Raw genomic sequence first — 25718 nt, forward strand, 5'->3', positions numbered from 1 at the left:
GCCATGCTGCAGTCCCCAGTGGCTGGAACGAAGGGCAAAAGATACATGTGTCAACTCGACCTCCATCCCTAGGCAGGGGTCAGACATCATTATAACAGGAGGGTCTGTGGCTGACTGTGCTTGAAGCTATCTCTGCCTCTTCCTGGCTGGACAATCTTGAACAAGTCACTCAACCTCTCTGGGCCTCAGTTTCCTCATCTGTAAAATGAGGAGTAAAATAGTACCTACTTTATACTATTGTTGTGGGGAATCAAATGAATTAATATTTCTAGAACAGGGTCTGACCCTTGTCAGCTTTTTATAAGAACCAGTTATAATTACTTGACAATCAGAACCGTGTGATGTTCATAGGATATTAAAAGAGAGCCATCAGGATACGGGTACTAACGACGTGCAGGCACCCCGTCCCAAGTGTTCATGCATTTAACCCCCAAGAACACTCTTCTGAGGGAGATGCTCTGATCCCCATTTTACAGAAAGATAAAGACACTTGCCCAAGGTGACACAGAACATAAAGGCAGAAATGGAACCCAGGACCCAAAGACAAATATTTGACCCTTAGAAAGAAAAAAGAACCAAGATGGAGGATAGGGAAGGAGAAAGTAGCGGGAAGGCAGAGAAAGAGGGAGAGGAATAGGCAGTGACACAGATGCACACAGCACAGATGCAGGACTGGGGCTTTGGGGTGAGGCAGGTGGGGGAAATGTGGTAACACTGGGCCAGGTTAGGCTGCTCCCACCAAATGAGGAAGTGGCTGGAAGCGAGCACTGAGGGAGGCCACCCAGGAGGTGACAAGGACTTCTAGCCCCAGCAAGAGATGAGCTGGGGCTGGGGAAGGAGGAACCTGAGGTTAGGGCCAGCAGCAGGAAGCCCCCCTCCCCTGTCCAGGCGGAACACCCACAGCTCCCCAGGGGGCCGGGCTCAGGAGAAAAAAGGGGAAACTGGATGCTGGTCATGGGACAGACGCTGAGTGGCCTGTTGCGGGGGCGTAGTATTCGAGTCTGGAAGAGGGCCAGGGCCGAGTCCCAGGCAGCACTGGCTGCTAACATCGCCGCTGCCCAGGCCTGGCCGAGTTCCGCCGCAGAAGAATCAACACCCCACCATCACCACCACCACCACCAGGTCTGGAGGGAGTAGGTCCTGCAGGCCCTACTGGCACACCAGGCATCTCAAGGTGGCTGAAGCCCAGCAAGCCGGGGGGCGGGGGGGGGGGGGGGGGGGGGGCAGTCAGAGACCAGAGGAAGCTCTGAGCCGGGAGGGCTTTGATATGACTCGGGTGTTCCCAGGGCTCCCTCTGGCTGGGGGTGGGGAGCAGACTGTGGGGGGCAGGGGCAGGAGCTGGGGGCCAGGCTGCTGCAATGATCCAGTTTCTCGTGAGGATTTTGTGAGGTCTGTTAGAATCAGGCTTCCTGGCACCCTGTATATGCTCGATGAATGTTAATCTTTATCAACATCATTGCTGATACTGTTATTAGTACTTCAAGTCTTCAGTTCTGGGCTCGCCTTGAGAAAAATCCTCCCTCTGCCTCTCAGCCTCAGCCTCCTGATCTGATTCTTCCAACTGCAGCCAGGCCCAGGCTGTCCCCAGTCTACCAGCCCCACACCCAGGCAGCGCCTAGTCAGAACAGATGTGGCCACAGGGCTGGATCAGAGTCCTGGGGCTCCCCTTTGGTGATGAGATGTGGGGAAGTCGGAGGTGTCCCAAGGGAGCCAACTGGGGTGGTGGTAGATATTTGTGGGACGTGGGATAGAGGCTCTTTACCAACCCAAAGTGAAGTATTTCAATATTTTAGCGACAGGTACAACTTTACTGGTGCAGACCCCAATACGCCGGCCTGGGCTGGTCTCCACTCCCTGGTCTCCATTCCACCGGGAAAAGGAACGGGCTGAGATGGAGGGCAGCATCCTCCTCCCAGAGCCAGACTCCAGGAAGCAGAGTTGCCCCCCTGGCCACCAGATCTGTAAGTGTCTCAGTCTCTCCTGGCAGCAGCGCAAAAGTTGGGGAAGGTCAAAGCTGACTTTCCCAGAAGGCAGGCTGTGTGCTGAGTCTGTGACAAGCTTGCCTCTGTGGGAGCTACAGTCCCTCCCCACTCTCCCTGCTTCCACTTTTGCCCCCTACAGTCCATCTTCCCCACACCAGCCAGAGGAAGCTTTCTGAAAAGTGAGACAAATAACCCACTTTTTTAAATGGCCGAAAGATTGGAACAGACACGTCACAAAACAAGAGATGTGACTGGCCGAATAACATGTGAAAAAACACTCAACATCATGTCATTAGGGAGATACAAACTAAAACCACAATGAAATACACACCTACTAAAATGACAAAAAAAAATTTTTTTAAGTATTTATTTGACTTCACCCGGTCTCAGCTGTGGCATGCAGGATCTAGGTCCCTGATCAGGGATCAAACCTGGGCCGCCTGCCTTGGGAGTGTGGAGTCCCAAACACTGGACCACCAGGGAAGTCCCTAGAATGACAATAATTAAAAACACGGACCCTACCAAGTGTCAGCAAAGACGTGGAGCAATTGGAAATGTAAAATAGAACCTTGGAAAAGAGTTTGATAGTTTCTTATAAATTTAAATAGTCACCTACGCATAGATCCAGCAATTCTGCAAAAGAAGGCATTTACCCGAGAGAAATAAAAACATATGTTCATATAAAGACCTGCCCATCTCTGTGTCCTCCCCTCGGGCCTCTTTTCACCTCACTTCCCCTACTCAAGTTACACTGGTCTTCTTGCTGTTTCTTGAATAAGTCAAGCTCATTCTCACCTCAGGGCCTTTGTACCTGCTGTTCCCCCTGTCTGTGATGCTTTTCCTGAAGTCTTTGAATAATTGACCCTTTCTCATCCTCCAGGTGTCAACCCAAATGCTACACCCTCACAGAGGCCTCTCCTGGTCACTACTGCTCAAGTCACCTCCTACCAATTTCATTTTCTTCCTGTATTTGTCATGCCTGAAATTCTCTGACTTACGTATTCCTATTTCTACGGTCCGCCACTTCCTCTAGAATGGAAACTCCATAAGAAGAGAAATCTTTCTGTCTTGTTCACCGTTGTGTCGCCAGCACACATAGCAGATGCTCAATAAATATTCTTTGGCTCTTGGCCCTAATGACCACCAGTGGTAACAGGTTGCATTAAACATGGCTCCTCGGGCTTCCCTGGTGGCACAGTGGTTGAGAGTCCGCCTGCCAATGCAGGGGACACAGGTTCGTGCCCCGGTCCGGGAGGATCCCACATGCCGCGGAGTGGCTGGGCCCGTGAGCCATGGCCACTGGGCCTGCGTGTCCGGAGCCTGTGCTCCGCAACGGGAGAGGCCACAACAGTGAGAGGCCCACGTACCGCAAAAAAAAAAGACTGGGCCTTCCCTGGTAGCCCAGTGGGTAGGACTCCGTGCCATGCTCCCAGTGCAGGGTCCCGGGTTCGATCCCTGGTCAGCGAACTAGATCCCACATGCATGCTGCAACTAAGAAGTCCACGTGCTGCAACTAAGACCCAGCACAGCCAACATAAATAAATAAATATTAAAAAAACCAAAAAAGATCAAAAACCCAACTACCACTTCTGAGGTGTCAGGAGCAAAAGCAGGATACTGCACGTGGTCCCTGCACACAGCACCACCAAGTGGGTTGGCCAACCGCCTAAGCCAACCCTCCGGCCCGGACCCATGAACCGACCCCTACCCTCACCCAATTTAAGTTACCAGCTCACTCCCCTTCAGGAAGCAAGCAAGGGGAACTGTTACTTGTTTTTGCTCCTTCGTGCTGCAGCACGAGTCCCAGTAGAGCCTTGAATTTCTCATCTGCCTGAATTTCTCATCTGGCCTCTTATCAATTTCTATTGATTAAGGAGTCCAAGAACCCTGGTTGGTTAGATAGATAGATAGATAGATAGATAGGGATATATAATATAGATATAGATATATATCCTGGGAAAGGGCAAAGATTGGCTCAACACAAATAATCTGCCCACCTCAAAACTGGGGTGAGGGGCGAAATCTGTAAGAAAATGGCAGGATACATGAGGACACTGAAATGGAGCAGGAGGGAGGAACAGTCCCTAGAAGCAGCGTGGAGGGGATGCTGTTGGTGTCTCACCCATATTCCCTCAGCATTTACCATTTCCAAGCACACAACCTGGCTTCTGAGTGCCTGCACTGTGGCTATCTTCTTGAGGGCTCTTTCTGGCTGTTGCAACCCACTCCGCCCAAGCTGGAAAGGGCCAGGGAGTTAACGCTCCTGGGAGCAGCTCTCTACCAATAACTGACGGGAGTTGGTAGATAAATACCCCAGCTCCCTCAAGACTTGGATGAACAACTCTAGACTGTCCTACAGTCTTCCAGGATTCCCCAGCAAGATTAAGCTCCAATTGCTCTAGATAACACACCCTTCATTGGCTCATCCTTCCCTGTCTCCCTTCCCCACTCCCTGTTGGTGTTCTCTGAACTTCAGGTAAATGGCTTGCACTTGAATCCTCTTTCAGCGTCAGCTTCTGGGGGAACCTACACTAAGACAAAGGGAGTTTAATTTCCAGAAGGAAAGAGGGGCACCGGGTCATCAGTACAATGGATGCCCATGACATCTCTTATCCCTACCCCTTTCTCAAAAGACTTGCTGCTTCCACATTTGAAAGTAGGAATTATCCATGCCCACCCCCTGGCACCAGTTATTAAACCAACGTTACACTTGACCCAAACATAGCAGTCAGGGTTCTTCGTTACATACCATAGAAACCAAGGCAACAGAAAAGGAGGTGTGTTCAATGATGTTAAGGAAACCGCTGAATCTCTAGGAGGGCCAGAGAAGCACTCCCGGGGCTACACAAATCCTAATGCCCACACAGAATTTTCTGCTAAGACTTCTGATGTTCACATCAGAATCGATTTTACAGGTTGCCTCCTTCTCACTCTCTTTCAAATCGAATCATGATGTGAGTACCAAAATACTTGCAGATGAAATATGATGTTTGGGATTTGCTACATAACAAGACAGAAGAGGGGAATGAGTGGTAAAGGATGGGCCATGGTTGGCCGGTTGTTGGGAGTAGATAGATTATTGAGGACTCCTCATACTTTTCTGTCTACTTTTCTGTCTTTTCAAAATTTTCCAAATTAAAAAAACAATTTTCAAACATGGGTGCATTTGGTTGGCAGAGTATGGAAAACATGCCCACACCACAGCTGCAAGAAAGGGTGGGAAAGTGGTCTCTGATTTCTAGACTGGGGAGGCCAAATTCATAAGGTAGGAAATTCCCAAAATGTAGAGCTGATGTTCAGAAAGCCCTGGACCTCTGGATAGAAAGCATGAGAATTGTCCAAAATACCAGGGGAACCAATCCATCTGGCCTGCCTTACCCTTCCTAGATAAGATAATAGTTTGATTCTTTGGTCAAAATAAAATGGAAAACCACAATGAGATACCACTACACATCTATTAGAATGGCAAACAACAACAACAACACTGACAATATCTAGAGCTGCCAAAGAGGTGAACAACTAGAACTCTCATACACTGCCGATGGGAGTGCAAAATAGTACAGACCCTTTAGAAAACAGTTCGGCTGTTTCTTAGAAGGTTAAACATATTCTTACCATATGACCCAACAATCTCATTCCTAGGTGGTTTTTTGTTTTGTTTTGTTATGTTTGTGGCTGCACTGGGTCTTCTTGCTGTGCGCGGGCTTTCTCTAGTTGTGGTGAATGGGGGCTACTCTTTGTTGCAGTGCGCTGGCTTCTCATTGCGGTGGTTTCTCTTGTTACAGAGCATGGGCTCTAGGTGCGCGGGCTTCAGTAGCTGTAGCAAGTAGGCTCAGTAGTTGTGGCTCACGGGCTCTAGAGTGCAGGCTCAGCTCAGCGCACGGGCTTAGTTGCTCCATGGCATGTGGGATCTTCCCGGACCAGGGCTCGAACCCGTGTCCCCTGCGTTGGCAGGCAGATTCTTAACCACTGCACTACCAGGGAAGCCCTCATTCCTAGGTTTTTACCCCAGAGAACTGAAAACTTAAGTGCACATAAAAACCAGTATGCTATATGAATAGTGGCTTTCGTCATAATTGCCCAAAACTAGAAACAACCCAAGTGTTCGTCAACAGATGAATGGATAAACAAACTGTGATACTTCCATACAACGGAATACTATTCGGCAATTAAAGGGAATAAGCTACTAATACACACAACAGCACAGACAAATCTGAAATGCATCATGTTAAGTGAAAGAAGCCGGACTCAAAAGTCTACATACACGATTCCATTCATATGACATTCTGGAAAAGGTAAACTATAGGGACAGAAATCAGATCAGTGCCTGCCAAGGGCTGGAAGTAGAGGGAGAGGTTGACCACAAAGGGAAATCCGGGAGTGATAGAATTCTATATTTTCATCGTGGTGACAATTACATGGCTGTATGCATTCTTCAAACCCATAGAAAAATACACTAAAAAGGGTGATTTTTACTCTATGTAAATTCTAGCTGAATAAAAAAAATTGTTTTTGTTTTTAATGAAATGACAGCTGTAAGCACCAAAGAAACTGGTAAAGAGGTTTCACAATCTCTTTATTTCCTATCAGTTATTTCCTATCAGTGGATGACTACCCAGATGTTTCCCACTCTGGCGTAAGGGAAAGTGCCAGCAAGCACTGTTTGGCTAGAAGGTGAGTGAGCCTGAATTCTAGTGATCAGCAAACATTGTTTTCTCCCCTTCTTCTATTGAAATAGCATTTGGAATTGGGCATCTGGTCCCCTGGCCAAGACTATGTTTCTCAGTCTCTTTGGAGCCAGGTGAGGCCTTGTAACTGTCTTCTGGCCCATGGAATGTGGGAAGAAACAAAATGGGCAACTTCTGTCTTTTTGTTTGTTTGTTTTGTTTTCAGTTTGTTTTTTGGCCACGTTGTGTGGCATTCGAGATCTTAGTTCTCCAACCAGGAATTGAACCCGTGCCCCTTGCATTGGGAGCACGGAATCTTAACCACTGGACCGCCAGGGAAGTGGCCCGGTTGTGTTTCTGAAGGCAAAAGTGTGCCCTGCCCGTCTCTGCCCTTCCTCTTGGCTGGAGTGTGGCCCTGACACTGGCAGTGGGCACCCATCTTAGACCACAATGGCCAAGTTTTATTCATAAAATGAAGGCCTTTTAAATATAATTAAAGCAATACTTGATAGATTTATCAACTGTGTTTTACCTGTATCATAAACGCAGTCATTACCAATGAATTAGAACTCTGCAAGCTGATCTGAAGGGATTTTAACTGAGAAAAGCAAGATGCAGAGAACTGAATCTAGTGCGATTCCAAACAATGACCAAAAAGAATCCCTTATAAATATATGTATACATGTTTGCATATTTGAGTGATGGTGGAGTAAACTATGTAAGGATACACCTGGGCCGCTAACGCTGGTAATACCAGTGACCTGAATCAGGATAGGAGATGGGGGAGGGTAATCACAAAACAGGGTTGAAAGGAAAGGAACTGGGACATCCCTCGTGACCCAGAGGTTAAGACTTCGCCTTCCAACGCAGTGGGTGCGCGTTCGATCCCTCATCAGGGAGCTAAGATCTCACATGCCTCGTGGCCAAAAAACCAAAACATAAAACAGAAGCAATATTGTAACAAATTTAATAAAGACTTTAAAAATGGTCCACATCAAAAAAAAATCTAAAAAAAAAGTGAAGGAACTGTATGAGAACAATGTGGGTATAACATGATGCCATTTACATAAAATGATATAAGTAAAATTGTGTATATCTGCATAGAAAGAAGTATGAATGTGTAGTCAAATGAATGCCAACTGTGGTATCTCTGGGCAGTGGGATTTAGATTATTTATTTTTTAAAATTAATTTATTTGTTTTTATTTTTGGCTGTGTTGGGTCTTTGTTGCTGTGCATGGGCTTTCTCTAGTTGCGGCGAGTGGGGGCTACTCTTTGTTGCAGTGCGCGGGCTTCTTATTGCTGTGGCTTCTCTTGTTGTGGAGTGTGGGCTCTAGGCATGCGGGCTCGGTAGTTGTGGCTCACAGGTTCTAGAACGCAGAATCAGTAGTTGTGGCGCACGGGCTTAGTTGCTCTGCGGCATGTGGGATCTTCCCGAACCAGGGCTCGAACCCATGTCCCCTGCATTGGTAGGTGGATTCTTAACCACTGCGCCACCAGGGAAGCCCTATATTTTCTTACTTTTAAAAATTTGATTTTTTTTATGGGGAGTATTTTTAATCTATGTAATTGGGGGAAAAAGATATTTCAATATCAGAAAACACAACAAACAAATAAATTAGATTTTGCAGAAGAAAAAAATACAGGACTTCTTCTGCCAGGAGTGGTGTTCTAAAGAAATCAGAAACCACCCTCCATTGGAGAACAGATAAAAATGCAGGATGAAGTCTATGGGAAAAAAATTTACTAAAAGCAGCAAAGCACTAGTAAGAGGCTAAGGAAACAGTACTGAAAACTCAGAATAAAACAAGAGAGGAGTTCAAAACTCAAATGCCTTTGGGCCAAATGCCTTCATTTGTCCCAAAGGCATTTTCCAACTCAGAAGACAGTCTGAGAGTAGAGGAGCAAAAGTAAAGGCCCGGATCCACCCAGACTGGAGAGTCTGAACCTCAGCTCTTCATTTTAAGCTGAGACCTGAAGGCCATCACACTCAAGGTAAGAATGAGCCCGGAGTCACCTAACTTTCATGTGAACTTACAGTTTATCCTTATACCCCCTTCACTATGCTATAGCTACACGAATTTTCAAGAAAACAAAACACAAGTTTGAAGTTTTTATCAGGAAACTGGAAATTATAAAAAGTGAGAGAGGTTTTTTTTTTCGGTATTCGAATACAAAAAAGAGAAATACAAAAGATAGGATGAAAGAGAATTTCTAACTTATTTCATTGTAGTCATAGAAGAATGGGGTAGAGGCAATATTTGAATAGATCATGACCAAGTTAGAATTATAGTAAGAAAGCAAGATTGGTTGAATATTAGAAAATCAATGTAAACCAGCACATTAACAGGTTAAGGGGGGAAGCATATGATTACCTCAACAGATGCCAAAAGTTTTTGATGAAATTCAACATTCTTTCAGAAAACTAGGAATAGAAGTGAATTTAAATATTTGATGAATAACTATATATAAAATAGACAACTAATAAGGACCTACTGTATAGCACAGGGAACTCTACTCAGTACTCTGTAATGACCTATATGAGAAAAGAATCTAAAACAGAGTGGATACACAAATATGTATAACTGATTTACTTGGCTGTACACCTGAAACTAATAGAGCATTTTAAATAAAATATACTCCAATAAAAAAGTTTTATAAAAATTTGATGAATAGCACTACCAAAACCGACAGCTAGCATCACTTATGGTTAAGTATTAAAACATTTAATGGTTAAATATTAAAAGTTTTCCTTCTGGGACTTCCCTGGTTGTCCAGTGGTTAAGACTTTGCCTTCCAATGAAGGGTGTGTGTGTTTGATCCCTGGTCAGGGAGCTAAGACCCCATATGCCTCAGGACCGAGAAACCAAAACATAAAACAGAAGCCACATTGTAACAAATTCAATAAAGACTTAAAAAATGGTCCACATCAAAAAAAAATCTAAAAAAAAATGTTTTCCTTCTAAGTTTGGAATAAGACAAAGAAAGATGCCTATTGTCATCACTTCTGTTCAATTTTGTCCTGGAGACCTTAACTCTGAAGTAAAGCAGGAAAATAAATAAAAGGTTATTGCCACCATTATTAATAGATTATATGATTCTGGCTAAAGAAAATTCAGAAGACTCTATAGACTAATTTATTAGAATTCATAACAGAATTTAGTGAGGTAACTGGATATAAAATCAACCTACAAAAATCAATTTTATTGCTATATACCAGCCATAAACCAAACAAAGGTGGAAAAAAGTAACACTTTACATTAGCATAAATGGCCAAGTAGCTAGTAATAAATCTAACAAACTATATGAAAAGCCTGTACAGGGAAACTCTGTAAAAGACTTTTAAAAATCTAGATAAATGGTTTGATATACCATGTTATTGGATTTGGATAGCAGTTTCCCCTGAATTTACCTATATATTCAATCCATTCATAATCTAGACTCTAAAAGCTTTTTTCTGTGGAACTTGCAGATGGATCCTAAATTTTACACTGAAATACAAAGAACCAATTATAACAAAGATACTCTTAGACAAGAACAAGATGAGAGGTCTCTCACCCTACCTGATATCAAGACTTATTGTAAAGCTGCTGAAGGAGTGAGTGGAAGTGGTTTAACCACTTTGGAAACAGTATGGCATTGTTTTTCCCAGTGACTCAGAACTTCTGCCCCTCTACCTGTATCCTGGGGAGACTAGTGGATGGACACCAGGAAGCCTGTGTAAACCTCTTCACAGCTGCGCTATTTGCAAAGCCCTTCAGGGGAACCAACACATACGCCCATCACAGGAGAATGGGTACGTATATTGTAGCCCATTCACACAATAATGATAATAATTATCCTGGATCCATAGAATAAACACAGTAGGTACTAATACTTGCTACAACATGGATTTATCTCACAAACAGAATGTTAAGTGAAAGAAAAAAAAGCCATATACAAAAGAGTACATGCAATATGGTCCTCATTTGCATAAAGTTTAAAAATAGTCCAGATTAGACTACAGTGTTTAGGAAGCACAGGTAGGGGGAAAAACTATTAAGAAAAGCAAGGAAGGGATTCTATCAAATCAAAATGGTGGTAACCTGTCAGAGAAGAGGAAGCTTTACGAATAAAAAAGGACAAAACATTTTCTAGACTGCACTGATGACCTCTTTTTTTTCTGTGGCGGTAGATGGTCGAGTGTTCACTCCATGATTCACTATGCCGTGCATTTGCTTTTTGTTTGGGGGTTTTGTGGGCTCTTTCGATAGGTGTTCTATATGTCACAATAAATAAAATTTAAAAGATCTAATAATGTTTGCTCGTTGTGAAAATTTTGAAAAACACAGCAAAATACAAAAAGAAAAAGAAACTTCACCTACATCTGAGAGACAACCTCATTACAATATTTTGTTATATTTCCATCCTGTCATTTTACTGGGTATATTTTTATATATTTCTGACCATATCATATATGCAAATTTGCATTCTGCCCATTTTTGCAACCAACTTGTATTAACCTGAAACAAGCAGCTATATTCCCTATGACTGCTCATTCATGACGTGACCTCACTGTTACCCTCGCTATTTGCCCTGGGAAGAAACCAAAGAGATGACCCTCAGAATAAATTAGACACCAAAGCTAAGATTTTATTTCTCTGTCCACCTATGCTTAGAAAGAGTGGTGGGCTGAGTCTCCATTTCCCTTTTCCCCTTCCCACTGCCTGGAGCATGGATGTGGTGGGAGCCACCTTGGACCACTCAGGCCGGGACGCTCCCCTAGGGATGGGAGAGCCATAGGTCAAAGCAGCCTGCATCTCGGATGCCATAAAGCCTCCATACTGACACCATGAAGCCCTGGACTGCTTATGCTTGGTCTACTGGTGAGAGAGAGTTAAAGTTCTCCTTTGTTTAAGCTATAGTTATATTGAGTTCTGTTACGGATTCATGTCCTACCTAACATAGACCCTACCTAAATGCTCATTATATGTGAGCATTTTCTCATGTTCCCAAAATCTCCTTAGAAGTATCAGTCTTGGGACTTCCCTGGTGGCGCAGTGGTTAAGAATCCACCTGCCAATGCAGGGGACACGGGTTCGAGCCCTGGTCTGGGAAGATCCCACATGCCACAGAGCAACTAAGCCTGTGCACCACACAACTGGACCTGTACTTTAGGGTCCACGAGCCACAACTACTGAGCCCGTGTGCCACAACTAATGAATCCCGCACTCCTAGAACCCATAATCTGCAATAAGAGAAGCCACTGCAATGAGAAGCCTGCGCACCGCAACGAAGAGTAGCCCCTGCTCACCGCAGCTAGAGAAATCCCACGGGCAGCAATGAAGGCCCAATGCAGCCAAAAATAAATAAATTAATTAATTAAAATTTTTAAAGTCTCTTAAAAAAAAAGAAGTATCATTCTTAATTGGTTCATAATATTGTGTCCTGTGAAGTTACTGAATTTTTCATTCACTCATGCATTCATCCATTTATTCCATCACATATTTGTTGAGTGCTTACTGGGCCCCTGGATGGGTGATGGGTATGCAACGGTGAATAAAACTGCCTTCCTGCAGCTTACATCCTAGTGGAAGAAGACAGGTGATACACAAGAAAACAAATAAATAAACAAGATAACCCTTCTCTGTGTTCAGATACAGCATGTTCCCAAATGTGTAGCAGAGACTAATTGCTCACTAAAACTGCCCCCTTTGCCCCTTTGCACACAGCTGGACCACATTTCCCATCCTCCCTTATAATCAGGTATGTGAGCCAATGAGCAAGTGGGCAGATGCTGTCTGACTTCCAGGTGTGATCCCCCAAACCTCCCACTTAGGATCCTCACCTCTTTTAACATTCACCAATGGAGAGGACTAAGTGCAGGTGCAGGGAAGCTAAAGGAGCCCAGAGGTGCCAGGTGGGAGGAGCCTGGGTCCCTAAGTGGCTCTGAGGAGCAGAGCTACCCCACCTGCTGTATCACACAACCCTGTGAAAGAAGATAAGTTGCATCAAGCCACTGAGATTTGGGGATTCTTTGGTTACAATTGCTAGTAATTTACCTTGCCTTATACACATGAAGAAAGGGCTCTAGGGCTTCCCTGGTGGCGCAGTGGTTGAGAGTCCGCCTGCCAATGCAGGGGACACGGGTTCGTGCCCCGGTCCGGGAAGATCCCACATACCGCAGAGCGGCTGGGCCCGTCTGAGCCATGGCCGCTGAGCCTGCGCGTCCGGAGCCTGTGCTCTGCAACGGGAGAGGCCACAACAGTGAGAGGCCCGCGTAGCACAAAAAAAAAAAAAAGAAAAGAAAGGGCTCTGGTCAACTGCAAAAATGGCTCCAATTTTTCACCCCTCCCTGGCTCCTTATCCTTTGCCGTCTGACTTCACAGCATCTTCCATCAAAGGGTGGAGTCTATTACCCCACCCCTTGAATCTGAGTAGGTCTTGGGCCGTGAGGTGGCCAATAGAATGAGAGAGAAGAAATGGCATGATAGTTGCCAACAACTGCTAAAGAACTGAAAATGAAGTCAGAAATAAGTAAATACATTCAGGAAAAAAATGCCTAGGAGGTACCCTCATACAGTTATCATGGACTCTAGCATGTTGACGAAAATTCCTGCAGCTCACCTAACTTCTTTCAAGCCAGCATTTCCCACATTTATTTTATCAAGGAGTCTTTATTCTCAAATACCAATTAACATCCCATGGATCTTTGTCAAATGCTAGTAGGACACAGTCAAATTATTTCCAATTAGTTTTTGTTCGTTTCGCTATTATTTTTTAAATGGTGTTATAAAAATCCTTGTAGTGAAATCTTTTCCACTTGCTGGATCCTTTCCAGGGGCTAAGTTCCTAGCAGAGTAAATGGTGAATTAACAGATATGCACATTCTCAGGCTTTGGACTCAGGCTGCCCAATCCTTCTCTGGGTCACTCCCATTCACATCCCAATCATAGTGAATGTGAACAGGGTCTTCCATTTCCCTGAACTCTCCTCACCAAAGGGAACCACATTTCAAACATCCTTGCTGATTTGACAGACAAAGGGATGCATCTCAGTATTTCAAGTGGCAAGTTATTTGAATATTACTGGGGATAAACTTGCCTTTCATCTTTTTTGGCTATTTGTATTTCTTCTTTGAATTGTCTTTTCATATTAATTACTCATCTTTCTTTTGGGTATTGGCTTTTCCTGTTAATTCCACATTAATTTATTATTATCTTTATTACATTAACCACTTTTCTATCATACCTGTTGCAAATATTTTTCTCTACTATTTATTTAACTTCAATTTTAGTCATGCCCTTTTTTTTTTTTTTTTTTTTTTTTTTTTTTGTGTTTTGCGGTCCTCTCACTGTTGTGGCCTCTCCTGTTGCGGAGCACAGGCTCCGGACGCGCAGGCTCAGCGGCCATGGCTCACGGGCCCAGCCGCTCCACGGCATGTGGGATCTTCCCGGACCGGGGCACGAACCCATGTCCCCTGCCTCAGCAGGCGGACTCTCAACCACTGCGCCACCAGGGAAGCCCTTAAATTTTTATTTATTTATTTATTTTTGGCTGTGCAGCACGGCATACGGGATCTTAGTTCCCCAACCAGGGATCACCAGGGATCGAACCCATGACCGCTGCAGTGGAAACACGGAGTCTTAACCACCGGACTGCCAGGGAAGTTCCTGTGATTTATTCTCTTAAAGTTCAGAAAGTCTTTTCCAACCCAGAGGTTATTAAATATTTATTTCATCTTCAAGATTTTTTTTTCAAGATTTTTATTGTGTAATTTTCTTCCCACATTTTCCTCTAGTCCATCTGGAATTTATTTTCATTTATCATGCAAGATGAGGCTCCAAATTGATATTTTCCCCCAAATGGCTGAGACATAAACCCAGCTGGTATGACATTATGTTTCTGTTCTATAATACATTCTTGCTTTCTTTACTCTGTCTTTGGCCAATCATTCTGGTACATTACCCAGGATGATTGCTCTTACACTGAAATCACACTTTATATTATATGAATTCCATGATTTTGCCTGTCTTTTCACCAGTGTATCCACAGCACCTAGAACAGAGCTTGGCACATGGCAGGATCTCAATAAATATCTGGTGAAAGAATAAATTAGTGAATGAATCAGTGAATGAGTGAGCAAATAAATGAATGCATACAATATGCCAGCCCTGATCTGGGCAGTGAGTGTACAGAGGAATAGGAAATAGTTTACTCAGTGTGTATCAGGTAGCCATTGCTGCATAACAAAATTCCCTACAACTAATGGCTTAAAACAGCAACCATGTTATTATTTGTTCACTGTCCTGTGTTTCAAGATTTTGAATAGATGCAGAGATGGTTTGTCTCTGTTCCACATGATGTCAGCTCTGGTTAGAACATCCAAGAAAGAAAAGAACATTCATTTGCGTGTCTGGTGCTTTGGAAAAAGTTCAAATGGCTAAGGGATAACTAGAACAGCTGAACTGGGGTCATGTATGAGGGGCACCAATTCTCGCTGTTACCTGGCTTCCTTAGGTCTCCACATGGCCTTTCCATGTGGTCTCCCCAACAAGGAGCTCAGAGCTCCTGAATACACAGAAGCAAAAACTGACAATCTTAAGGCTTAGCCAGGAACTGGCTGGGGGTGACTTCTGTCATATTCTATTGGTTAAAGCAAGTCACATGTCCAAGGCAGATTCAAGGGGAGAGGATTATATGAGTGTGAATAGGGAGGTATATCTCTTTGGGAATTTCAGCATAACTGACTTCCACAATCCATTAAACGGCTGCTTATTAGCCATTCACAAGGGTCAGGCAGAAAGCAGGTGCAATGGCAGGCCACACAGACACAGGCTCCTGAAATGCAGTGAATGTAGGGGCCCAAGCCATTGCTGGGCCCTGAGGCAGGTACCTCTCCCAGTCTGAGAAAGGAAGTGGCTTCCGATGGAGGTAACCCCAGACATGTGTATTAAAAATGAGAGCACAATCAGTTAAATGGAAGAGCATGTACTAAGGTTCGCAGGCGAGAAACCACTTAGAGATTGTCTTGGTGAATCCCTAAAGTCCAGAGGCAGAGAGATGAGGTTGGGGCCAAATCAGGGTCTGTATAATGTGGAAAGATGGGAGCCCTGAATGCCACTGTAAGAAAGTTAGCATTCATCTTGAAGAATAGTGATTCCCAATCAGCAACTGGGTATCAGAATTACCTGAGTTTAAGAGGGCAGACAGCAGAAGCAAGAAGAACTACAGTTTTGCAGCCCGTGGAAGGAAAACCACATTCACAGAAAGATAGACAAAATGAAAAGACAGAGGACTTTTTACCAGATGAAGGAACAAGGTAAAACCCCAGAAAAACAACTAAATAAAGTGGAGATAGGCAACCTTCCAGAAAAAGAATTCAGAATAATGATAGTGAAGATGATCAAGGACCTCAGAAAAAGAATGGAGGCAAAGATCAAGAAGATGCAAGAAATGTTTAACAAAGACCTAGAAGAATTAAAGAACAAACACCTAGAAGAATTAAAGAGCAAACAAACAGAGATGAACAATACAATAACTGAAATGAAAAATACATTAGAAGGAATCAATAGCAGAATAACTGAGGCAGAAGAACAGATAAGTGACCTGGAAGACAGAATGGTGGAATTCACTGCCATGGAACAGAATAAAAAAAAAAGAATGAAAAGAAATGAAGACAGCCTAAGAGACCTCTGGGACAACATTAAATGCAACAACATTCACATTATAGGGGTCCCAGAAGGAGAAGAGAGAGAGAAAGGACCTGAGAAAATATGTGAAGAGATTATAGTTGAAAACTTCCCTAACATGGGAAAGGAAATAGCCACCCAAGTCCAGGAAGCACAGAGAGTCCCAGGCAGGATAAACCCAAGGAGAAACACCCCGAGACACACAGTAATCAAATTGACAAAAATTAAAGACAAAGAAAAATTATTGAAAGCAACAGGGGAAAAACAACAAATAACATACAAGGGAACTCCCACAAGTTAACAGCTGATTTCTCAGCAGAAACTCTACAAGCCAGAAGGGAGTGGCATGATATATTTAAAGTGATGAAAGGGAAGAACCTACAACCAAGATTACTTTACCCGGTAAGGACCTCATTCAGATTTGATGGAGAAATCAAAAGCTTTACAGACAAGCAAAAGCTAAGAGAATTCAGCACCACCAAACCAGCTCTACAACAAATGCTAAAGGAACTTCTCTAAGTGGGAAACACAAGAGAAGAAAAGGACCTACAAAAACAAACCCATAACAATTAAAAATTGGTAATAGGAACATATGTATTGATGATTACCTTAAACGTGAATGGATTAAATGCTCCAACCAAAAGACACAGGCTCACTGAATGGATACAAAAACAAGACCCATATATATTCTGTCTACAAGAGACCCCCTTCAGACCTAGGGACACATACAGACTGAAAGTGAAGGGATGGAAAAAGATATTCCATGCAAATGGACATCAAAAGACAGCTGGAGTAGCAATACTCATAACAGATAAAATAGACTTTAAAATAAAGAATGTTACAAGAGACAAGGAAGGACACTACATAATGATCAAGGGATCAATCCAAGGAGAAAATATAACAATTATAAATATATATGCACCCAACATAAGAGCACCTCAATACATAAGGCAACTGCTAACAGCTATAAAAGAGGAAATCGACAGTAGCACAATAATAGTGGAGGACTTTAACACCTCACTTACACCAATGGACAGATCATCCAGACAGAAAATTAAAAAGGAAACACAAGCTTTAAATGACAAAATAAACCAGATAGATTTAATTGACATTTATAGGACATTCCATCCAAAAACAGCAGGTTACACTTTCTTCTCAAGTGCGCATGGAACATTCTCCAGGATAGATCACATCTTGGGTCACAAATCAAGCCTCGGTAAATTTAAGAAAATGGAAATCATATCAAGCATCTTTTCCAACCACAACACTATGAGATTAGAAATCAATTACAGGGAAAAAATGTAAAAAACACAAACACATGGAGGCTAAACAATATGTTACTAAATAACCAAGAGATCACTGAAGAAATCAAAGAGGAAATCAAAAAATACCTAGAGACAAATTACAATGAAAACACGACAATCCAAAACCTATGGGATGCAGGAAAAGCAGTTCTAAGAGGGAACTTTATAGCAATACAAGCCTACCTCAAGAAACAAGAAAAATCTCAAATAAATAATCTAACCTTACACCTAAAGGAACTAGAGAAAGAAGAACAAACAAAACCCAAAGTTAGTTGAAGGAAAGAAATCATAAAGATCAGAGCAGAAATAAATGAAATAGAAACAAAGAAAACAATAGCAAAGATCAATAAAACTAAAAGCTGGTTCTTTGAAAAGATAAACAAAATTGATAAACCATTAACCAGACTCATCAAGAAAAAGAGGGAGAGGACTCAAATTAATAAAATTAGAAATGAAAAAGGAGAAGTTACAATGACACTGCAGAAATACAAAGCATCCTAAGGGACTACTACAAGCAACTCTATGCCAATAAAATGGACAACCTGGAAGAAATGGACAAATTCTTAGAAAGGTATAATCTTCCAAGACTGAAGCAGGAAGAAATAGAAAATATGAACAGACCAATCACAAGTAATGAAATTGAAACTGTGATTAAAAGTCTTCCAACAAACAAAAGTCCAGGACCAGATGGCTTCACAGATGAATTCTATCAAACATTTAGAGAAGAGCTAACACCCATCCTTCTCAAATTCTTCCCAAAAATTGCAGAGGAAGGAACACTCCCAAACTCATTCTATGAGGCCACCATCACCCTGATACCAAAACCAGACAAAGATACTACAAAAAAAAAAGAAAATTACAGACCAATATCAGATGCAAAAATCCTCAACAAAATACTAGCAAACAGAATCCAACAACACATTAAAAGGATCATACACCATGATTAAGTGGGATTTATTCCAGGGATGCAAGGATTCTTCAATATATGCAAATCAATCAATGTGATACACCATATTAACAAACTGAAAATAAAAACCATATGATCATCTCAATAGATGCAGAAAAAGCTTTTGACAAAATTCAACACGTATTTATGATAAAAACTCTCCAGAAAGTGGGCACAGAAGGAACCTACCTCAACATAATAAAGGCCATATACGAGAAACCCACAGCAAACATCATTCTCAATGGTGAAAAAATGAAAGCATTTCCTTTAAGATCAGGAACAAGACAAGGATGTCCACTCTCACCACTATTATTCAACATAGTTTTGGAAGTCCTAGCCACGGCAATCAGAGAAGAAAAAGAAATAAAAGGAATACAAATTGGAAAAGAAGAAGTAAAACTGTCACTGTTTGCAGATGACATGATACTATACATAGAGAATCCTAAAGATACCACCAGAAAACTACTAGAGCTAATCAATGAATCTGGTAAAGTTGCAGGATACAAAATTAATGCACAGAAATCTCTTACATTCCTATACACTAACAATGAAAGATCAGAAAGAGAAATTAAGGAAACAATCCCATTCACTATTGCAACAAAAAGAATAAAATACCTAGGAATAAACCTACCTAAGGAGGTAAAAGACCTGTACTCAGAAAACTGTAAGACACTGATGAAAGAAATCAAAGTTGACACAAACAGGTGGAGAAATATACCATGTTCTTGGATCAGAAGAATCAATATTGTGAAAATGACTATACTACCCAAAACAATCTACAGATTCAATGCAATCCCTATCAAATTACCATTGGCATTTTTTACAGAACTAGAACAAAAAATCTTAAAATTTGTATGGAGACACAAAAGACCCCAAATAGCCAAAGTAGTCTTGAGGGAAAAAAATGGAGCTGGAGGAATCAGACTCCCTGACTTCAGACTATACTACCAATCTACAGTAATCAAGACAATATGGTACTGGCACAAAACAGAAATATAGGTCAATGGAACAGGATAGAAAGCCCAGAGATACCATGCATAGAAACTCATACCCCTATGGTCAACTAATCTATGACAAGGGAGGCAAGGATATACAATGTAGAAAAGACAGTCTCTTCAATAAGTGGTGCTGGGAAAACTGGACAGCTACATGTAAAAGAATGAAATTAGAACACTCCCTAACACCATACACAAAAATAAACTCAAAATTGATTAGAGACCTAAATGTAAGGCCGGACACTATAAAACTCTTAGAGGAAAATATAGGAAGAACGCTCTGACATAAATCACAGCAAGATTTTTTTTGATCCACCTCCTAGAGTAATGGAAATAAAAACAAAAATAAACAAATGGGACCTAATGAAACTAAAAAGCTTTTGCAAAGCAAAGGAAACTATAATCAAGACAAAAAGACAACCCTCAGAATGGGAGAAAATATTTGCAAAGAAATCAACAGACAAAGGATTAATCTCCAAAATATATAAAGAGCTCATGCAGCTCAATATTAAAAAAACAAGCAACCCAATCCAAAAATGGGTAGAAGACCTAAATAGACATTTCTCCAAAGAAGACATACAGATGGCCAAGAAGCACACGAAAAGCTGCTCAACATCACTAATTATTAGAGAAATGCAAATCAAAACTACAATGAGGTACCACCTCACACCAGTTAGAATGGGCATCATCAGAAAATCTACAAACAACAAATGCTGGAGAGGGTGTGGAGAAAAGGGAGCCCTCTTGCACTGTTGGTGGGAATGTAAATTGAGACAGCCCCTATGGAGGTGTCTTAAAAAACTAAAAATAGAATTACCATATGACCCAGCAATCCCACTACTGGGCATATACCCAGAGAAAACCATAATTCAAAAGGCACATGCACCCCAATGTTCATTGCAGTAGCCAGGTCATGGAAGCAACCTAAATGTCCATCGACAGACGAATGGATAAAGATGTGGTACATATATACAATGGAATATTACTCAGACATGAAAAGGAACAAAACTGGGTCATCTGTAGAGATGTGGATGGATCTAGAGACTGTCATACAGAGTGAGGTAAGTCAGAAAGAGAAAAACAAATATTGTATATTAACGCATATATGTGGAACCTAGAAAAATGGTACAGATGAACCGGTTTTCAGGGCAGAAATAGAGACCCAGATGTAGAGAACAAATGTATGGACACCAAGGAAAGTGGCGGGGGGGTGGTGGTGTGATGAATTGGGAGATCGGGATTGACATATCTACACTAATATGTATAAAATAGATAACTAATAAGAAAAAAAGAGAATTACCTGAGTTTAGATATTTTGAAGTGTCTACATAATATCTGGGAGGAGGGATGTCCAGTTGATAACCATTCTATACATCAAGAGAGGGTCTGGGCTGCAAACAGGGCTTGGAATCGTAGCCGTGTAGTTAGTCATCAAAGCCACCAGACTATAACAGAGAAGTTCATCTCAGGAGAATGTCTAGAGTCAAGACAGAAAAGGACTCCTATCAGTGCCTCAAATAACATTCTTTGTAGCAAGTTCCTCACATCAAAAGGTGGGATCTATGTAGCTTCATCTTGAATCTGGGTGGGTTTGTGACTGCAGAAGTGATGCTGTGGGATTTTTGAGGCCAAGTCATAAAAACAAACAAACAAACATACAGTTTCTGCCTGGATCTTTTGGAACACATGCTCTGGAAGAAGCCGGCCACCATGTAAGGTCACCATGCTGGAGTAGCCACGTGTAGTTGCTCTGGTCAACAGCCCACCGAGCTCTCAACCGACAGCCAGCAACATTGCCAGCAGTGTGAGTGAGCCACCTTGGACATCAGCCCCTAGAGTTCTCAAACGACCCCACCCCAGTCAACATCGGACTCCAGCCACAGCACAGACACCACACGAGAACAGCCCCACTGAGGTCTTTGTGAATTTCTTTTTTATTTTATTTTATTTTATTGATTTTTGGCTGCATTGGGTCTTCGTTGCTGTGTGCCGGCTTTCTCTAGTTGTGGCGAGCAGGGGCTACTCTTCGTTGCAGTGCACGGGTTTGTCATTGCAGTGACTTCTCTCGATGCGGAGCACAGGCTCTAGGCGCGTGGGCTCAGCAGTTGTGGCTCACAGGCTCTAGAGCGCAGGCTCGGTAGTTGTGGTGCATGGGCTCAGTTGCTCCGCAGCATGTAGGATCTTCCCGGACCAGGGCTCGAACCCTTGTCCCCTGCATTGGCAAGCGGATTCTTAACAGCTGCACCACCAGGGAAGTCCCTTTTTGAATTTCTGATCCATGAAGTTGGAAGAAAAAGAAAATGGTTGTTTTAAGCTGCTTAATTTGGGGATAATTTGTTATGCAGCAATAGATAACAAACATTGGAGTTGCAAACAACCCTAACCCTAATCCTACTGCAGCCAGACACGTAATGCAAATCAGTGAGCGAGGCCTGGCGTGGGACAACCAAGTGGGATCCCTGGTGCATGGAGGGCAACCCACGTTGTGCTGCTCTGGGCTGTATTTGCCCCGATCTCTTCCTTGCCCTCCCCTTTCTGCCTGCATCCCAGGCCACAGTTCCATCTCGCCTTCATCTGGATTCACCTGGGGTTCCGCCAGTGGAAAGCAGTGGCAGGAGCCTGGAGGGTAGGAGGAAGAGGCCAGAGCAATTCTCCCCTTCCACAGTAACTCCTCCCTCTCTCCCTGTTGTTGTGCCCCCTCCACAGTCCAGCCAGCCAGACAATCCCACTGGGGTTCCAGCTTCTATCAGGTGACTTTGGGCTCTGGTGACACCACCTCCTCCCTTTGTTCTTCCAGCCTGGAGCAGTGGTGGCTTCCCACTGCTGTTAATTTCCGATGGCTTCACTGGCTCTTGTTTGGCCCCTCAGCACCTCCATCTGCTGCATAACCACCCCGATGTGTTAACGTCCCTCTGTTCTTTGTTTTCTGTATCCTCAGCAAGCTCTCACAGGTATAGCAGCTCCAGCCTACTGGTCCCAAGTTGGAAAGTAGGCTCTGTGTTGTCAGATATCCCAATGTGGCAGAAGCCAGAAATCAGGATTGTCATGGGGAACGTTTTGAGATTTCAAACACCATGGATGCCAACGGTCCTCTGATTTCAGAGTAGGTGGAGGAAGCTAGAGAGACTGAGGAGGAGCAGCTGTAGAAGTTCACATGCTGGGTCAGTGAAAAGACCTTTTTTAAGCACCTACTGTGTGCAGGCACTGTGGGAGGAGCTGAGGACAAAGTGGTGGGCTAGAGAGATGAGTTCCTGCCCCCGTGTGCAAGCATGATAAGACAAATGAAGAAGAACAGTGTGTGGTACGTGCCATGCTGAGAATGAAAGGTGGGTGACATTGTGTGAACATGGGTGCAGGGAGCCGGGCTTTAATGACACACGGCAGCATGGAGATGAGGACATCTAAGCTGAGGCCCGAAGGAAAAGAGAGAGCCAGTCCTACAAAGAACCGTGTTCTCAGAAGAGGGAATGGCCATCACCAAGTCCCCGAGGCAAGAAAGAGCTGGGAGTGTGAGCAACAGCGAGAAAGGCGGCAAGGCTGGGGCAGAAAAAGCGAAGGGCGAGCTGGGGGATGATGTGAAGGTGGGGAGGCTGCAGGGGCCACAGGAAGGAGTTTGGATTTTATTCTAAATGCAATAAGAAGTCACTGGAAGGTTTTAAGCAGGGAAGTAATGTGATCTGATTTATGTTTTTGGAGGAGCCCCAGAGCTGTGTGTGAGAACTACAAGTAGGGTACAAGATTAGATGCCAGGAAACCAGTTTGTAAGCAATTGCAGTGGTCCAGGTAGGACCGAATGATGCTCAGACCACTGTGCTAACAGTGAAGGGGTGAGAAGTAGGTGGGTTTGGGAGGGTACTGTGTCACAGAAACTGGGAGGGGAGTTTTCAGACAGGAATGGTCTGGAGGACTCGGTAAAATGCAGACTGCTGGGTCCCATCCCCAGAGACTCTGGTTCAGTAGGTCCAGGGCGACAGAGCATTTGCATTTCTAACAAGTTGTCATGTGATGCTGATGCTAACGCTAACGCCACTGGTCCAGAGATCACACTTGAAAACCACTGGTCTAGAACAACACTTTCTACTAGAAATGTAATGTGAATCACATAGGTGATTTTAAAATTTCTAGTAGCCACACTTAAAAAGTAAACAGGTGAAAGTACTTTTAATAGAATAGCTCTCTCGTGTACTTTATTATTAATATATCCCAAAACTATCGTTTCAACATGTTATCAATATTTTTTAAATTCTTGAGATATTTTACATTCTTCTTTTTGTACTGTCTTTGAAATCGCAGTGTGTATTTTATACTTACAGCACACATCTCAATTAGAACTAGTTAACCTCTCAAAAGCCACTTGTGTGGCTAGTGGCTACCCTACTGGACAGCATAGGACAGGTTCATTATTACAGGACCAGTGAGTTGAGGATGGAGAATTGCCTCTTGAGCTTAGCAACAAGGAAGAGGTTTAGCAATAGGCGCCAACATTTGTGAAATAGAGGGAGAGAGATGGAGGGGAGATCATGGAGACACTTCCTTCCTGAGGTTTGGCTGCGGTTTCATAATGGATGGATCAGGCCGACAACACTCAAACCCAACACTGAATATTAACATCACACAAAAAAAGAAACATCCAGGCAGTATTATGTGCCTCCTGATGGAAGGACTTGTCATCACCCACGAAGCATACTTACCCCTAAACTGAATCTGAATCCGACCCAGCCTCTAGATTTACCAGTTTGCAGGGCATACAGGGGACCGAAGAACATATTAAAGGACACCAAGAAGTGCAACCAGACTGTGAGATAGATGGGAGTGAGGGGGAACTGTCATTGAATAAGACTTAAAGAGGTACCAACAAAATGCAATGCACTATCCTGTTTGGATTCTGATTTGAACAAGCTAACAGTTAGGAGACATTTATAAGATGATCAGGGAAATTTGGTGATGGGTTGGATATTGGATAATATTATGGAATTATTCGTTTTTTAGGTGATAAAGGTGTTTTTTTTTAAAGAACCTTGTATTTTAGAGATACATACAGAAGTATTTATGGATGAAATCATATGATGTCTGGCATTTGCTTTAAACAAATTCAGCCAGGGAGGGAAGCAGAAAAAATAAAACAAGACTGGTCATATGTTGATAACTGTTGGATGGGTAGCTGGAAGATCATCGTACTATTCTATTTTTGTGCATGGTTGAACGTTACTATAGTAAGGTGGTTTTTTTAAAAAGGGGGTGTGGCTATAAAAGGAAATGAGAGAAAAGAAGGATTTTTTTTTTTCCTCTTAAGACTGGAGCACTGGGACTTCCCTGGTGGCGCAGTGGTCAGGAATCCGCCTGCCAATGCAGGGAACACGGGTTTGAGCCCTGGTCTGGGAAGACCCCACACGCCGCTGAGCAACTAAGCCCACGAGCCACAACTACTGAAGCCCGTGTGCCTAGAGCCCGTGCTCCCCAACAAGAGAAGCCACTGCAATGAGAAGCCCACGCACCGCAACGAAGAGTAGCCCCCGCTCGCCACAACTAGAGAAAGCCTGCAAAGACCCAACGCAGCCAAAAATAAATAAATACATAAATTAAAAAAAAAAAAAGACTGTAGCGCCAAGGAAATACTAGGGACAGTGGAGATGCAGGAGAGAGCCTCACGGCTGGTGAGCTGGTTCCAGGACACACACAGTGTGGGGCGAGGGGGTGGAGCGGGGGGGGCGGGGATCCCGTTCTTCCTTGAGTAATGGACTGCATACCCTCCACCGCTGCTTCAACTTCAGCTCCGCGTCTGTGGCTCCAGGGCCACCCACCAGCTAAGGTCCAGCGGGCGATACCGGCCACCCACGCCTGCGCAGCAATCCCTCCTTCCCGCGCGGGCCTCAGTCCCTACACCCCATAATCCCCCGCGCCGCTCTGGAGGCGCGTCCTCTGTCGGGGCGAGACCTCCGCTTCCAAGATTTGAGCAAGGTGAGGCAGAGGGTGTCGCGTGGCCTTCCGGGAAACGCAGTTCGCATGCTGACCCAAGCCACCGCTTAACCTGCCCTCAAGCCTACGCGCCCCACAATGCGCCGCGCGCGCAGCTGCTGAACGGTGTGTTGCTGCCCCCAAGTGGCGATTGAGCGGTTACGCCCTGGCCTGGGAAGGGTGCTGAAAGGGATAGGGG

At 43.5% G+C, this 25718-nt stretch overlaps 2 long non-coding RNA genes across 4 annotated transcripts; one reads left to right on the plus strand and one right to left on the minus strand.

Annotated features, from left to right (window-relative positions):
• Positions 1-28: 28 nt before the first annotated feature.
• LOC113605619 (uncharacterized) lies at positions 29-15396 on the plus strand. 2 transcript variants are annotated; one of them, XR_003427282.1, is made up of 3 exons: positions 29-1174; positions 1794-1961; positions 14193-15396. It is a non-coding gene; the product is annotated as an uncharacterized LOC113605619 (long non-coding RNA). The 2 variants fall into 2 exon arrangements; XR_003427283.1 differs by lacking the exon at positions 14193-15396 and adding an exon at positions 6573-7908.
• LOC113605614 (uncharacterized) lies at positions 1578-25457 on the minus strand. 2 transcript variants are annotated; one of them, XR_003427275.1, is made up of 4 exons: positions 25312-25457; positions 20865-21041; positions 15397-15398; positions 1578-1589 (listed from the first exon to the last, which is right to left on the minus strand). It is a non-coding gene; the product is annotated as an uncharacterized LOC113605614 (long non-coding RNA). The 2 variants fall into 2 exon arrangements; XR_003427274.1 differs by lacking the exons at positions 1578-1589; positions 15397-15398 and adding an exon at positions 12824-12871 and having other exon boundaries at positions 25312-25456.
• Positions 25458-25718: the final 261 nt, after the last annotated feature.

This window comes from Aethalodelphis obliquidens, unplaced genomic scaffold (assembly GCF_003676395.1).
Source record: "Aethalodelphis obliquidens isolate GAN/ISIS:26980383/991018 unplaced genomic scaffold, ASM367639v1 scaffold43, whole genome shotgun sequence".
In the NCBI taxonomy this organism is placed as follows: Eukaryota; Metazoa; Chordata; class Mammalia; order Artiodactyla; family Delphinidae; genus Aethalodelphis; species Aethalodelphis obliquidens.